Source organism: Pteronotus mesoamericanus, unplaced genomic scaffold (assembly GCF_021234165.1).
Source record: "Pteronotus mesoamericanus isolate MK-2021 breed Mesoamerican mustached bat unplaced genomic scaffold, CSHL_Meso_final scaffold_705, whole genome shotgun sequence".
NCBI lineage: Eukaryota > Metazoa > Chordata > Mammalia > Chiroptera > Mormoopidae > Pteronotus > Pteronotus mesoamericanus.
Genome location: NW_026555326.1, coordinates 281,510 through 293,758, shown reverse-complemented (window position 1 = coordinate 293,758; position 12,249 = coordinate 281,510). Strand labels below are relative to the sequence as shown.

Below are 12,249 nucleotides of genomic sequence, written 5' to 3'. Positions count from 1 at the left end.
CATGTCTTTTGATGGCTTGATAGCTTACTTCTTTTTAGTGCTGAATATGTCCCATTGTCAGGATGTACAACAGTTTATTGATTCACCTATTGAAGAACATCTTGGTTGCTTCCAAGTTTTGGCAATTATGAATAAAGTTGCTATAAACATCTGTGTGTAGGATTTTATGTGGACATAGATCTTAACTCCTTTGAAAAAATAACAAAGAGCATGATTGCTGGATTGTACAGCAAGAGTGTGTTTTGTTTTGTAAAAAACTGCCAAACCGTCTCTAAAGTGGCTGTACCATTTTACTTTCTCACCAGCAATGAATGACAGTTCCTGTGGAATTGGTATGATTTCTTATTTAAATATTTGCTAAAATTCCCTAGTGACCTCATCTGGGCCTAGTGCTTTCTGCTTTAGAAGGTTAATGATTGATTCGATTTCTTTAATAATTATAAGCCTATTCAGATTGTCCTTTCTGTGTGTTTTGGCAAGTTGTCTTCATCTAGGTTATCAAATTTGTGGGCATAAAGTTGTTCCTAGTATTTCTTCATTATCCTTTTGAAGTCCATGGGCCTCGTTAAGAAGACCAGAATGCTGTGGGATATTTCAAAATGGCTTCTTTTCTCTTCACACTGCCAGAAACATGAGGGTAATTTTTTTTCTGATATTCACTGTGATAACCAGGTAGATTTCCTAGAGGTAAAATTCACAGATGTAGAGGGAAAATTCACAAATTCCCTATGACTAAGTCTCCCTGGATCTCTCAGACTTGTCCATACTGAGCTTCCAACAATTCATCAATTACAGTTCAGGTTTTCTTACCCCCCTACTGGGTCCTCGAAAGGCTTCTATGCATGGGTTTCTGCTCAGGCAAGTTATGAGTCTCCGTATTCCCTGCTTGCCTCTCCGATTTTGGGAGCAGCGGTTTTCCCTGTGGAGTTCTCACTCATGGTAATGCAGGGCCCAAGGGCATGCAGGTGGAAGGTTGGAGAAAACGACTGCCCCCTTGAATCAGGTATCATGGTTTTAATCAACGGCATGACTGTTACTGAGCAAAAAGAGTTTCCAAGTCACAAGATGTGCTGGGTTTGAATAATGGGCTGTGCATCAAGTGTTCTAAATTAAAATAATAAGGGCAAAGAGAAAGGACCTAGAGAAATTAAGGGCGGAAATAGAAATAAAATAGACTCAATGAGGATTAGAAGAAAGGAATCCAATGGAATTCTTCCAAATTGATTTTGGAATTTCAAAAGCATAGATATTCCAAAAGGGGAGACAAAGTCACGTGGAGTCATTAACAAGGAAATGGTATGTGTGACGACATCAAGGACAAACTCAACAAAAACACAATAATAAGGACCTCATAATAACATTAATATAATAACCGTGTTCATGCAGTATTTTCTACATGACAAGCATAATGTTAAATATCATAGCATTAGGACATTTAATCTTCATAACAATACTATGAAATTATAGCTATTTCCTGCCGTGTATAAATGAGGAAACTGTGGCTTTGTGACTTTAAATAACTTGTTCAAGGTTATTTAAATTCAGGGCTGTCTGACTCTAGAGTTAGAGAATGTATTTCTACCAAATTCACAGTATCAGTAACATTTACTATTTAATAACTATCATTGATGTGTAAGGCACTTTATATACTTTTTATTTCTCACTATAATTCTGTGAGGTAGATTTAAATAATACCTTAAATAAAGTAACATTACCTTATTAAATATTAATAGTAGCCTTACAACAATCCTGTGAAGTAGCTATTACAGTTATTTATAGGATGTTGCCTTATTAATTATTAACAATATCTTGATGGAGAGTTACATTCAAAAGTATAAAAAGCTGATATTGAATTCCCTCAAAAGCAAACCACCTTTAGCATATCTGTTTCTCCTCCCGCGGCTCCTCCTCCTGCTCCTCCTGTGAGAACGGGCGGCAGTGGAGAGAGGATAGGGTGTGGATGTGGAAGCCAGACTGGCCTGGCTCTGACAGACTTGGAGTCAGATTCCAACATAGTTGGGAAAACAGCAACTTAGAGGATCTTCTGGGAGACACAAGTCACGCTCTAACTCCTCTGTAACCTTTCTTTCAGTGTGCTCTCCATGGGGCATCTTGTTTGTGGGGGAATGGAGTGAAATCACAGGCCTACAACAATATCGGAGAGGTTAAAAGGTGAGGCTCAAAAAGACAGTGTTAGAGAATTAACATAATTCTAAGACCTGAACGTTGTCCTTTGCAACTAACAAACCTAAAAACCCAAAAGACTAAGACAGCAACTTCCCATAGGGAATATGAGTTCCTAGAATTACAGAATATGGCATGAAAGACTTCAGTTATTTTGGGAAAAGAAGACATACTTCTCATGTTATGCAATTTGTCCTCATTGCTCAACGGATTATTTGAAGTTCTCATTTCAAAATCATCCAAACTGTTGCTTTCTCTCTTACCATTGCCTTCTTTGGACCACTTTATTACCCATTTGCAGGATTACCACTGAGCAGGCAAGGAAAGGGAGAGGAAGATGCACTCATGCCCCAACAGAAACGTTAGTAAAAGAATGGGAAAGAAGATGAAATCATTGGTTCAAATTAGCTTCCTAGTTAGTTGAGTGATTCGCACACCCATGGTTGGAAGAACACCTGGAGCCCGAATGGAGATTCCCTTGGTTCACTAGGATAACTTGTTTGACTAGAGGATCAGTGGAACGCAGATTGCCTCTGCCCTGATGGTTCATGACAGAAAGATGAGAGCACATGCAGCCATACTCACAGGTCACTGGAACACATGCAGGGTAAGGAAGTGAACACAGTCGTCCAGAGGAGTCGGACTGAAAAACTCCCCCTTCTGTCCTTGTCCCTCATGCTGTCACATAGGCTGTGATCAATCTCCCCCAAAACCTTACCCAGACTCTACACCAGGGGAATTCTGAATGAAAAGGAATCTGTCCTTAGAAAGAAGGCGCAGTACCTGCTGGGAATCTTGGTTACTGAAATGACAGCAGTAATAATATTGATAGTATGGGCGCTCTCCGTTAAGTGTGCTAAAGGTGGAGGCGCATGGAAATGGCCTGCGTGATCCTTGGTGCAAACCCAGCCAGCCTTCAGGGGCGCAGTTCATCGTCAGGGAGCCCTTATCTCCAGTTCTGATAATGCGAGTGTCTGGCCAGCCCAAATTGTAGGGGCGACTTCAAGGTTCAATTCTTTTGATTTCATGGGTCTGGAAAACTCCCAATTTCACCGTTTTATCTTAGCTGGTTCCATGATGTCTCCATGGGCAAATCTGACAATGCTGTGAGGAGCTGGAAGGCCCACCTAGCCCTGTTTTCCATCCACAGGATCGAGAGAGCCATCTAGTAGCCTTTACCTCCTTCTCACTTCCTCGTCCTCCGCAGTTCCCAGAGCATCGCATGGGAAGTCAGCTGGTGGGGAATGCGGCTAGAAAGCTCGGGGGTAGGATGCATCCTTCATTTGGGAGACAAATCAAGAGCCACTGATAGTTGTTGAGAGGCATAGCCAATGAGCAAGCCAGAAGCTCTGTGTAGTTTGAAGTGCGCTACGCAGAGCCCGGAAGGGAGTAGGGAGACCCTTGCAATTGTCTGGTTAGAGGCCACTAAAACCTGGACCCGGCCATGGCAAGGGAGAGGGGAGGAAGCAAGGGGTGGAAAAGGAGGTCTAGCCCTGAGCACTCAGCCTGGATGTTCGATGGGCTCTCCTCCTTCCTTAGACACCTAAAGACACCAGCAGAGCTATTCTGTCATCTGTGATTGGAAGCAGCCAGCGAAGGCAAACCTGAGAACTGTTGATTAGCTGTAGGTCCAGCTCCCTGTGTTCCTGCCGGATGTAGGCCTGGCTGGTTGACTCCGGAGAGCACAGTTATTACAGTTTTAACAGTGGCCCTGGAGGCCCAACCCATTAGAACTCCGAGAAACTGGTTTGAGTCTGCTGTCCCACGCCTGTCCCAAAGGATGGGAGGTGGTCAGCGTAACACAGTAGTCCCCACCCCCTCTGTCTGAAGGCGCATGTTCCCAGTGGAGAGTACTGAATCCTATTTATACTAGTTTTTTTCTATACATGCCTATTTAAGATAAAGTTTTATTTATAAATTAGGCACAATAAGAGATTAGCAAAAATAGCTAATAATGAAGGAGAACAGTGATACTGTAATAGAAGTTACATAAATGTGGCATTATTGAGTAAAATACAGGTGACTGGAAGCACTGTGATACGTCAGTCTGACAGCTGAGAGGGCTACTAAGTAACTTCTGGGCGGCGGCGGGCACATACAGCGTGGAGGTGCTGGACAAAGGGGTGATCCGCATCATGGGAGGGGCGGAGCGGGATGGCACGGGATTTTGTCACACTACTCAGAGGGGCACCTCATTTAAAACCTATGAATTGTTTATTTCTAGAATGTTCCATTTCACGTTTTCAGACCATCGTTGCCCATGGGTTACTGGAACCATGGAAAACAAAACTGCAGATAAGAGGGAACGACAGTAGGTGAAACATGGGAGAGGGGACGGGGGCTCGGGCAGTAGAACTGTGCTCATTTGCTTATGGACTTGAAGCATCTCTCTGGGGCTTGCGGTCCCAATGCAGGATCAGAAGCAGAAGCTGATAGGAAGGCTTCCCTGAAGGAAGCCATCGCCAGCCTGAAGCCTGTCCTACCCCAGAGGTAGAAGGGAGCAGAGCAGGCTTCAGGGGATGTAGCATGTTGGACATTACCCTTGATCCCTTGCTGCATACCAGCTCCCCAGGAGACCCCATATTTGTAAGTACTTTGGGCAGCCACCCTACAATGTCCTCCAGGGAACTGCCCTCTAAATGCATTCTTTCTCCAAGAGGAAACCTTTTGCTTTCACAGCAGAGGCAGCTTCCAATAATGAAATGGGGACGTTAGCCAGGAGTGGGTAAGTACATCAACTTGTCTGACCATCTCCTTAGGGGCACAAGCTTCTCCAGGGAAGAATAAAAGAACAGGCTGGGACTGGTTGGCGAGGAGAGGCGAGAACACGTTCTGAAGAGGAGGTGATGGGAGCAGGGGGAAGAGCCCTGGGGTGTCGCTTGTAACAGGGTGCAACTCCACAGTTTGGCTCAGGGCTCACCTGCCACTCAATGTAACATTCCTTTGCATTCTTTTCTGAAGTGGTTTTGAATTCTGTCCACTAATTCTTTGACCTGCCTCCCTTCAGTTGGTGAAGGAGCTGAGTCTCCTCCCCTTGGTTATGGGCTGGACTGAGTGACTGCTTCCGATGAAGAGAATGGGGCAGAAGTAACTGTGTGTCACTTCTGAGACACTAAAGACATTGTGGCTTCCATCTTGGTCGCTCTGTCTTGGATCCCCTTCTCTGGGAGGAAGCCAGGTACCACGGCATGAGGAGAGGTCCGTGTGGTGTGGACCAGAGACTGTGAGTGTAGGTATGTTAGAAATGGATCTTCCAACCCCACTCAAGCCTTAAAATGACTGCAGCCCCGTCAATATCCTGGCCGAAGCCTCAGAAACCCTGAGCTTCCTGTTAAGCTGCTCTAGGACTCCTGCCCAAAAGAAACTGAGATAATACATGTTTGTTGTTTTAAGCCACTAAATTTTGTGGCTTACACAACAATAGATAGCTATTATACTTTCCAACGGGTCTCCATCTGCTATTTAAGGTCAGAATAATTCAGTGGCTCTTGGCACGGGACAGCCTAGCAAATAAAGACTATCAAGTAAGACCCATCTTTGTATTTTACAGGCAGGAAAATGAGGCTCTGTCTGCAATAGGGCTAAAGTGCTTTGCTTTGTTTGTTTAATTTTGCCTGCTTGAAGTCATTCTTCTGAACCATGGCATAGAAAGTTGTGTGTTGGAGTATACAATTGATGCAAAGCGCTGGGAGGGGAACCATTATTCATCTTCTGAACAGCAGCTTTTGCTTTGCCTGAAGGTGAAGAATTTCAAGGGACATAGCTGAGCAGAATTATAAAGTGGGAAGAGAGACATCTACTATTTGGGGGGTAAATCCATGGGGAAAATGCTTCCCATCACCTGGAGGCATCTCAAGCAGAAAGATAAATTGCAAAACTGATGAAAACACCTTTGGCCTTGCTACAGGGTGGAGCATCACTTTCTCATCCACTCGGATCCCAGAAAGGTGGCCCTAGGTTCACTGGCCTTGACACCCCTGCTCCAAAAACAGGCGAACAACCGGGCTTGATAGGAACAACACATTTTGAAAAGGAGAGGCGCTGTCTTAGCGAAGTGTCATCTAGACTCAGAATGCTGATATCACCTTGGATGGGTTTGTTCCTGGACCAAACAGGGATTGCTCAGTCAGGTGAGCGGGTCCACAAGCAGGCAGGCAGTGGACATACTGAAAGGTTCCGGCGGGTGGCTCTCTCCCAGGAAGCTTCCTGAGCCCGAGGGGGCCATGAAATATTGGAGATAGATGTGACTGATCGTTGGGACTGTTGACTCTGAAAGAGCTGGGGAAGCAGGTGACTGCAGATTCTCACTGCTCCCTTCTCCTTCCCTGTCACCTTAGCTCCTTTCCTGGGGTGGGGGCTGGAGGGCCCAGACCCAGGGACCTCAGCTTCCTCAGGAAGTTTCCCTTTTCACTATCAGATGTGACCTCTCCACCTTCCAAATGCTCCTTTGGCCACATCTGTGCCTGTGTTGCAGCACGGTGATATCATGCTTCATATTGTCATGTTATACTCCCTCATGGTGGACGCTGTGGTGCGCCACTCACAGCTGCAGGGACAAGGCACAAATTCCCCCACTGCTGGGTGTGTTGCCTGCTGAAAGCTCATAGCTGAGTCCCTCCTGTGAATTTCTATCCACAGAAGGTAGCTGTTTTGTCCAAGTTTACTTTGCCTTCTAAGGAGAAAGCCTGCGTCCAATGACAGCGGATAGAGAGCACAAATGTGCCTCAATTCGGGACATTTCTGAAGGGCCATCTCAGCTTTAGGGCTCCCTCCGGGATCAGCCGAGGTTTTGGTTGCATTACAGTTCTGCCCCCACCTCTGCCCAGTCCTGGTGTTCTCAGTCCCATATAGGTATTGTTCTTGAGAACACTCCCCAATAAACTTCTGTCCCAAATGTCTATCTCAGACCCAGGAACCTGACCTACAACAGTCCATAAGATGGGAAACTAATCGAGCACTGGTTGTCACATTCTTTGTATGTGTCTCCCCCTCCTGTCCTGCTTGGTCACCCTAGTGCTCAGCATAGTGCTGAATAGAGTAAACCCTCAACAGACTTCTGATGGATGGGAAACAGACGATGACTTGAACAAAGACTATCTATTCTCCCTTTCCCTTCATGTCCACAGTAAACACTGAAAATCTTCTTGTCGCTAATATGCAAACTATTTACAGAATTTACAGAGAACACAAAACATATAGTCTAGAGAATTACTTATGTGAAGTGTTTCCTGCAGAAATTTACTTTTCAAAACCTGGAGAATGTTTGTTTTTAAAATAAGGAAGTATAGACCTTGCTCAGTTCATCTGCTTCAGGCGAGGAGGTTTCCCAGGAGTCAACAGAAGCAGCATATGAATCTGTTCTGTCTCAAGCACCTGGTAAAACTTTCATGTTGAAGAAGAAAGTCAGTAACCCATGCCAGTGACTCTGCAGGCATTCTAGAAAGATCTACCTAACTAAAACCTTCCCTTGTTTGGCTCAATGGTTACTGTAGCTAAGAGGTTTTTCAGTGGCAGTGCCTGTAGCCTACCTGGGGCTCTATTTCTGCTCTAATGGGTGGATTCGAGTCAACGTTTCAGTGAGAGGTTGTGAGGCTTTGGTCCCAGGTCCCCAGGTGGGTTGGCATTTTACTCCTGATGGCTTTCTGCTCTGCTTGATTGAGCTGCCCTTCCTGACTCCCCAGGAGGAGGCCAGAGGACACTTGTTTGAATTGGATTAGAGATTACAGGCATACCTTGGAGATATTTCAGATTGGGTTCCAGATCACCATGATCAAGTGGGTCACATGAATCTTTTGGTTTTCTAGTGCATATAAAAGTTTTATTTATCATACACTATAGTCTAGTAAGTATGCAATAGCACTATGTTTAAAAAATGTACATATCTTAAATAAAAAAATACTTTCTTGCTTAAAATTCTAATCATCATCTGAGTCTTCAGCAAATCCTAATCTTTTTGCTGGTGGAGGTTCTTACCTTCCATTTGTGTTAAAAAAAAAAATGTAATATCTGCAAAGTGCAATAAAGCAAAGCACAATAAAAGGAGGGCTGCTTCAACACAGATCTAAGAGTCTAAGCCTCTTTGTTGGACCGGTTGTTGATACCTCTTTTTGTATCTCCAAGATTTAGCAGAGGATCGGGTTCAAAAATGTGTGCACGGCCCTGGCCAGGCTACTCAGCTGGTTGGAGCATCGTCCTATACACCAAGAGTCCCAGACCAAGCTGTGGGGTGGGCTGGTGGCCTCCTTCTGAGCGCTGGTGAGGGAAGCATCTCTTTCAAATCTCTCTCCTTGGCTTGCAGGTGGCCATCTTCCCCCAGCATCTCTTCACGCAGGTCTTTCCTTCACTTGCCCCTGTGTTCCGATTTCCCCTTTTTATGACACCAGTCATATTGGATTAGAGCCTATCCTAATCACTTCATTTTAACTTGAGTACCTCTTTAAAGACCCTATCTCCAAATAAGGTCACATTCTGAGGTACGGGGAGTTAGTACCTCATATGAATTGGGGTGGTAGAAGGCCACAGTTCAACCTATAACCCTCTCCCAGTTACTGAACTTTAGGCAACTAAGACACAGGTAAGCTGGTGCTGGCTGACTTAATGAGGCTAGAAACATGAGAGAGCCTGTGCTATACATGAGAATTGTGCTATACACAATTCATAAACCCACTTACCAAGGACAATTAATCCAGGAGTGAAGGAGCTTTACATGACTCACTGAAAAGTCATATATTTTGGGGTTTTTTTAAATGACCTAAAATGTCTAGCATTGGCCAGCATGGCTCAGTTGGTTGGCACGTTGGCCCTTAAACTGAAAGGTCGCAGGTTCCCAGTCAGGGCACATGCCTAAATTGCAGGTTTTGTCCCTAGTTGGGGTGCATAGGAAAGGCAACTGATTGATGTTTCTCTCTCACATCAATATCTCTCTACCTCCCTTTTCCTCTCTCTAGAATCAATAGGCATGTCCTCAGGTGAGGATTAAAAAAAGAAAACAACCCAGCCCTGGTTGGTGTAGCTCAGTGGATTGAATGCCAGCCTGCGAACCCAAGGGTCACCAGTTCAATTCCCTGTCAGAGCACATGCCTGGGTTGCAGGCCAGCTCCCCAGTTGGGAGTGCACGAGAGGCAATAGATGTACCTTTCACACATTGATGTTTCTCTCACTCTTTTTCTCCTTCCTTCCCTTCTCCCTAAAAATAAAGGGAAAAAAAGGACCTAAAACATCTAATTGAGTTAGACTTTGATCCCAGGATTAGCCATCTCTGAGTAACCCTGAAAAGTCCCGTAGTTTCATTTTAAGAATAATCAAGGCCTGGGCCAACTATTAACGCAATAACTGACAAAGTGATTAGAAAGAACAAGAAAGAAAGGATAAATTAGGAGGGACATGAACCCAAGGAGAGCAAAAGAGAATGTTAAGGAAAGAAAAGAAGAAAAAGAGGTCAGAGAGCTGCAAAACTGCCTTGACAGCTCAGCAATCACACCTGCCCTTTATTCAAGTGTGTTTTGAAAGTTTAAAAGAGCCACACAATTGTGGACTGTTATTTCCTAAAGTATGAATACAAGGCATTTCACCTTTTGGAGACCAGTACTGCTGGTTTTCCTGACAAACTGCTTCTTAGTCTTTCCCTCATTCAATTTTCTAACCACAAACAAAATATCATAACTCTTCTGTGAGTCAACAACATCCATCTTCATTGTTCTTTTTTAATTAGCGAGTGTGAAAAGTTTCCAAATCACACAGACCTCAGTGCTAACCTCACTGGCAGTGTCAGGTTGGCACGCTCCACTCTCTCCTGAGGTCCTGGCAGACTCTTCCTGCAGAAGGCAGGAGGGTTGGGACAAATGTCCCTGGCTCGCAGATCTCCTCTCTTGCTCCTGCCTTGATCTCAGACCCCTGCAAATTACCATCCAGCTGTGTTCCAGAGCCTTCCAGCCAGGGATTCTCAAAAGCTACTGAAGGCCCCCCTGATAGGCTTCAAATTGACCCAACAAAGCAAGTCTTCCCTTCAGTCTCTTAGGACAAACCATTTACAAATTCATACACTCCCATTTTTATGTACAACTAAGACTTACTGATAGCTCGCTAAATGAATTATTAAAGGTTAATCTAATTTGGAATTCATAAACCAAAATCAATGAGCTGCCAAAATTTTATTAAGGATTCTAGTTTAATATTCCATCAAGAAGTTTGGCTTCCAGAGAAAGTTCTGATGGAGCCTTACCCACACATTGACATTCTCTGGACCGAAACTCTGTCATTAGTTTGCCGTCAGCGTGGCTATGTGTGGGTCGAGGTCTCCTACTGTTGCCATTCTTGTTTTTAATTATAACTTAATGTTAATTTATCTCCATCATTAACAAGTTAGTTGTGATTTGTTTGGTTAACCTTAAAGTGACTAGTGTTGCATACTTGCTTCAACTGTATTTTTTGGCCTTTAATTTTCCAGTAATTATACCTAAAGACAATAATGCATTGCAATTTGAATATGAATCATTTATGCCCTACTTGCTAAAGCAAATGCACACTTAATCCCCCCAAATATACTTTACAGCGGTCCCTTAATAGTACCCCTAAGTTATTTTTCCGTTGGTACATGAGAACGGATTGAGTTGACTGGCTGTGAGCTCTTTTGCCTGGTTTAAAGTGGGCTCAAGAAGGAAAAAGAAAAGATTGAAAACTTATGTTTTTTGTCTCTAGGAACATACTGTCCATTTTGCATATAGCTTGTAAACAGCATGTGCAAAGTCATTTCCCTTGGTAGATGCCCAGAAAATAATTACCCACACTTACCTTTTTCCACCCCCCACTCAGCTGCAGGCTCCCTGTGGCTGTGGCAGGAAGTAATGGAGTCCGAGGGATCAGGCAGCAGGCAGTCATCAGGCCTGGGAGTGGGGCGGGGCTCTTCCGAGCAAAGGTTTCAGGGCAACTGTAAACGTGAGCGGCAGGGTCACAAACAATGCCAGGCTCTGCAAACAGCGACCACAGCTCCCAGCAAACAATTTCTGTTCAAACTTGTGATAACTGCTGACTTGCACATCAGTAACTAGCCAGTGCCCAGGAAAGCCCAGGGTGACTTTGGGAGACTGGTCACTTTGGGGTTTCTTTGGGCATCCAAGTGTTCAGGAATCCCCCAAAGCCGGGCCTGAGCTGACTTGAGGCACAATTGTAGTCCCAAATACTCCTTCCTCTGCGGATCCCACTGAATTTTATTTGTATCTCTGTTCTCGCGTTGTGTTCTGTCTTACTTTACAGTGGTTTATAAAGGCCTGATTTCCTCGCAGACTTTATTTCTTGGGGGCAGGAGCGGGTTTTACCGCTCATTAGGAGACAACTTGGCCGAGGAGCAGAGCTGCGGGAACAGTGAGAACTGGAGTGAATCTTGGCTCACCAATGATTGACTATATAAATGACTTTTGGATAAGGTAATTCTCTGAGCCTTGACTACTTCATAAGATTGTTATGACTATGAAAGGCGTTTATTAGAGCTCTCCTCATGCTAAGTACTGAAAACAGAACTCAAGCCTATACCAAAAAAAATGTATTGGTACACAGAAGTATTATTGGTTTATATTATGGCTTAATCCAAAGACTGAAATAGTTTCAGATCTTTTTCTCCTCTCTCTCTCTCTCATAAGTAGATGAATGGATGGAGAGGTTGGTAGGTAGGTAGATAGATATATAGAGATACAGAGATATGTATCTCAATTTCTCTCTCCCTCTTTCTATACGCACGCACATGCACACAAAGCAGCTTTGTTTCTTTCTGTGATTACCCTCCTTTTCTCCTATTGTAAATGAACGTCCTCCCTAGAAGTGGTGATAATGGTTGTAAATAGTTTTATTTAATTTCTGCTTAGTAACCCAGAGGGAAGGAGGACCTCTCTTTTGTATGTCAATATATACAAACCCAAGGAAGTCTCTGATTGGCCAGATCTGGGTTGCATGCTCACACTTAGGAGGGGAGAAGGGTTTTGTGGTTGGCAGTCCCACCAGAATCTTCTGGTCGAGTGGGGAGAGGAGAGGAAAGGGTATCTGTCAATGCTGTTACCAACAATAAGAATTTGG

General features: G+C 44.2%; 1 protein-coding gene across 1 annotated transcript in view; it reads right to left on the bottom strand.

Annotated features, from left to right (window-relative positions):
• Positions 1–11,005, bottom strand: part of LPGAT1 (lysophosphatidylglycerol acyltransferase 1) — a 97,868-nt gene extending 86,863 nt beyond the window's left edge. Inside the window, exon 1 of the mRNA XM_054563145.1 lies at positions 10,975–11,005. The gene's annotated coding sequence lies outside the window, so the exon portion shown is untranslated. The remainder of the gene's footprint in view (positions 1–10,974) is intronic.
• Positions 11,006–12,249: the final 1,244 nt, after the last annotated feature.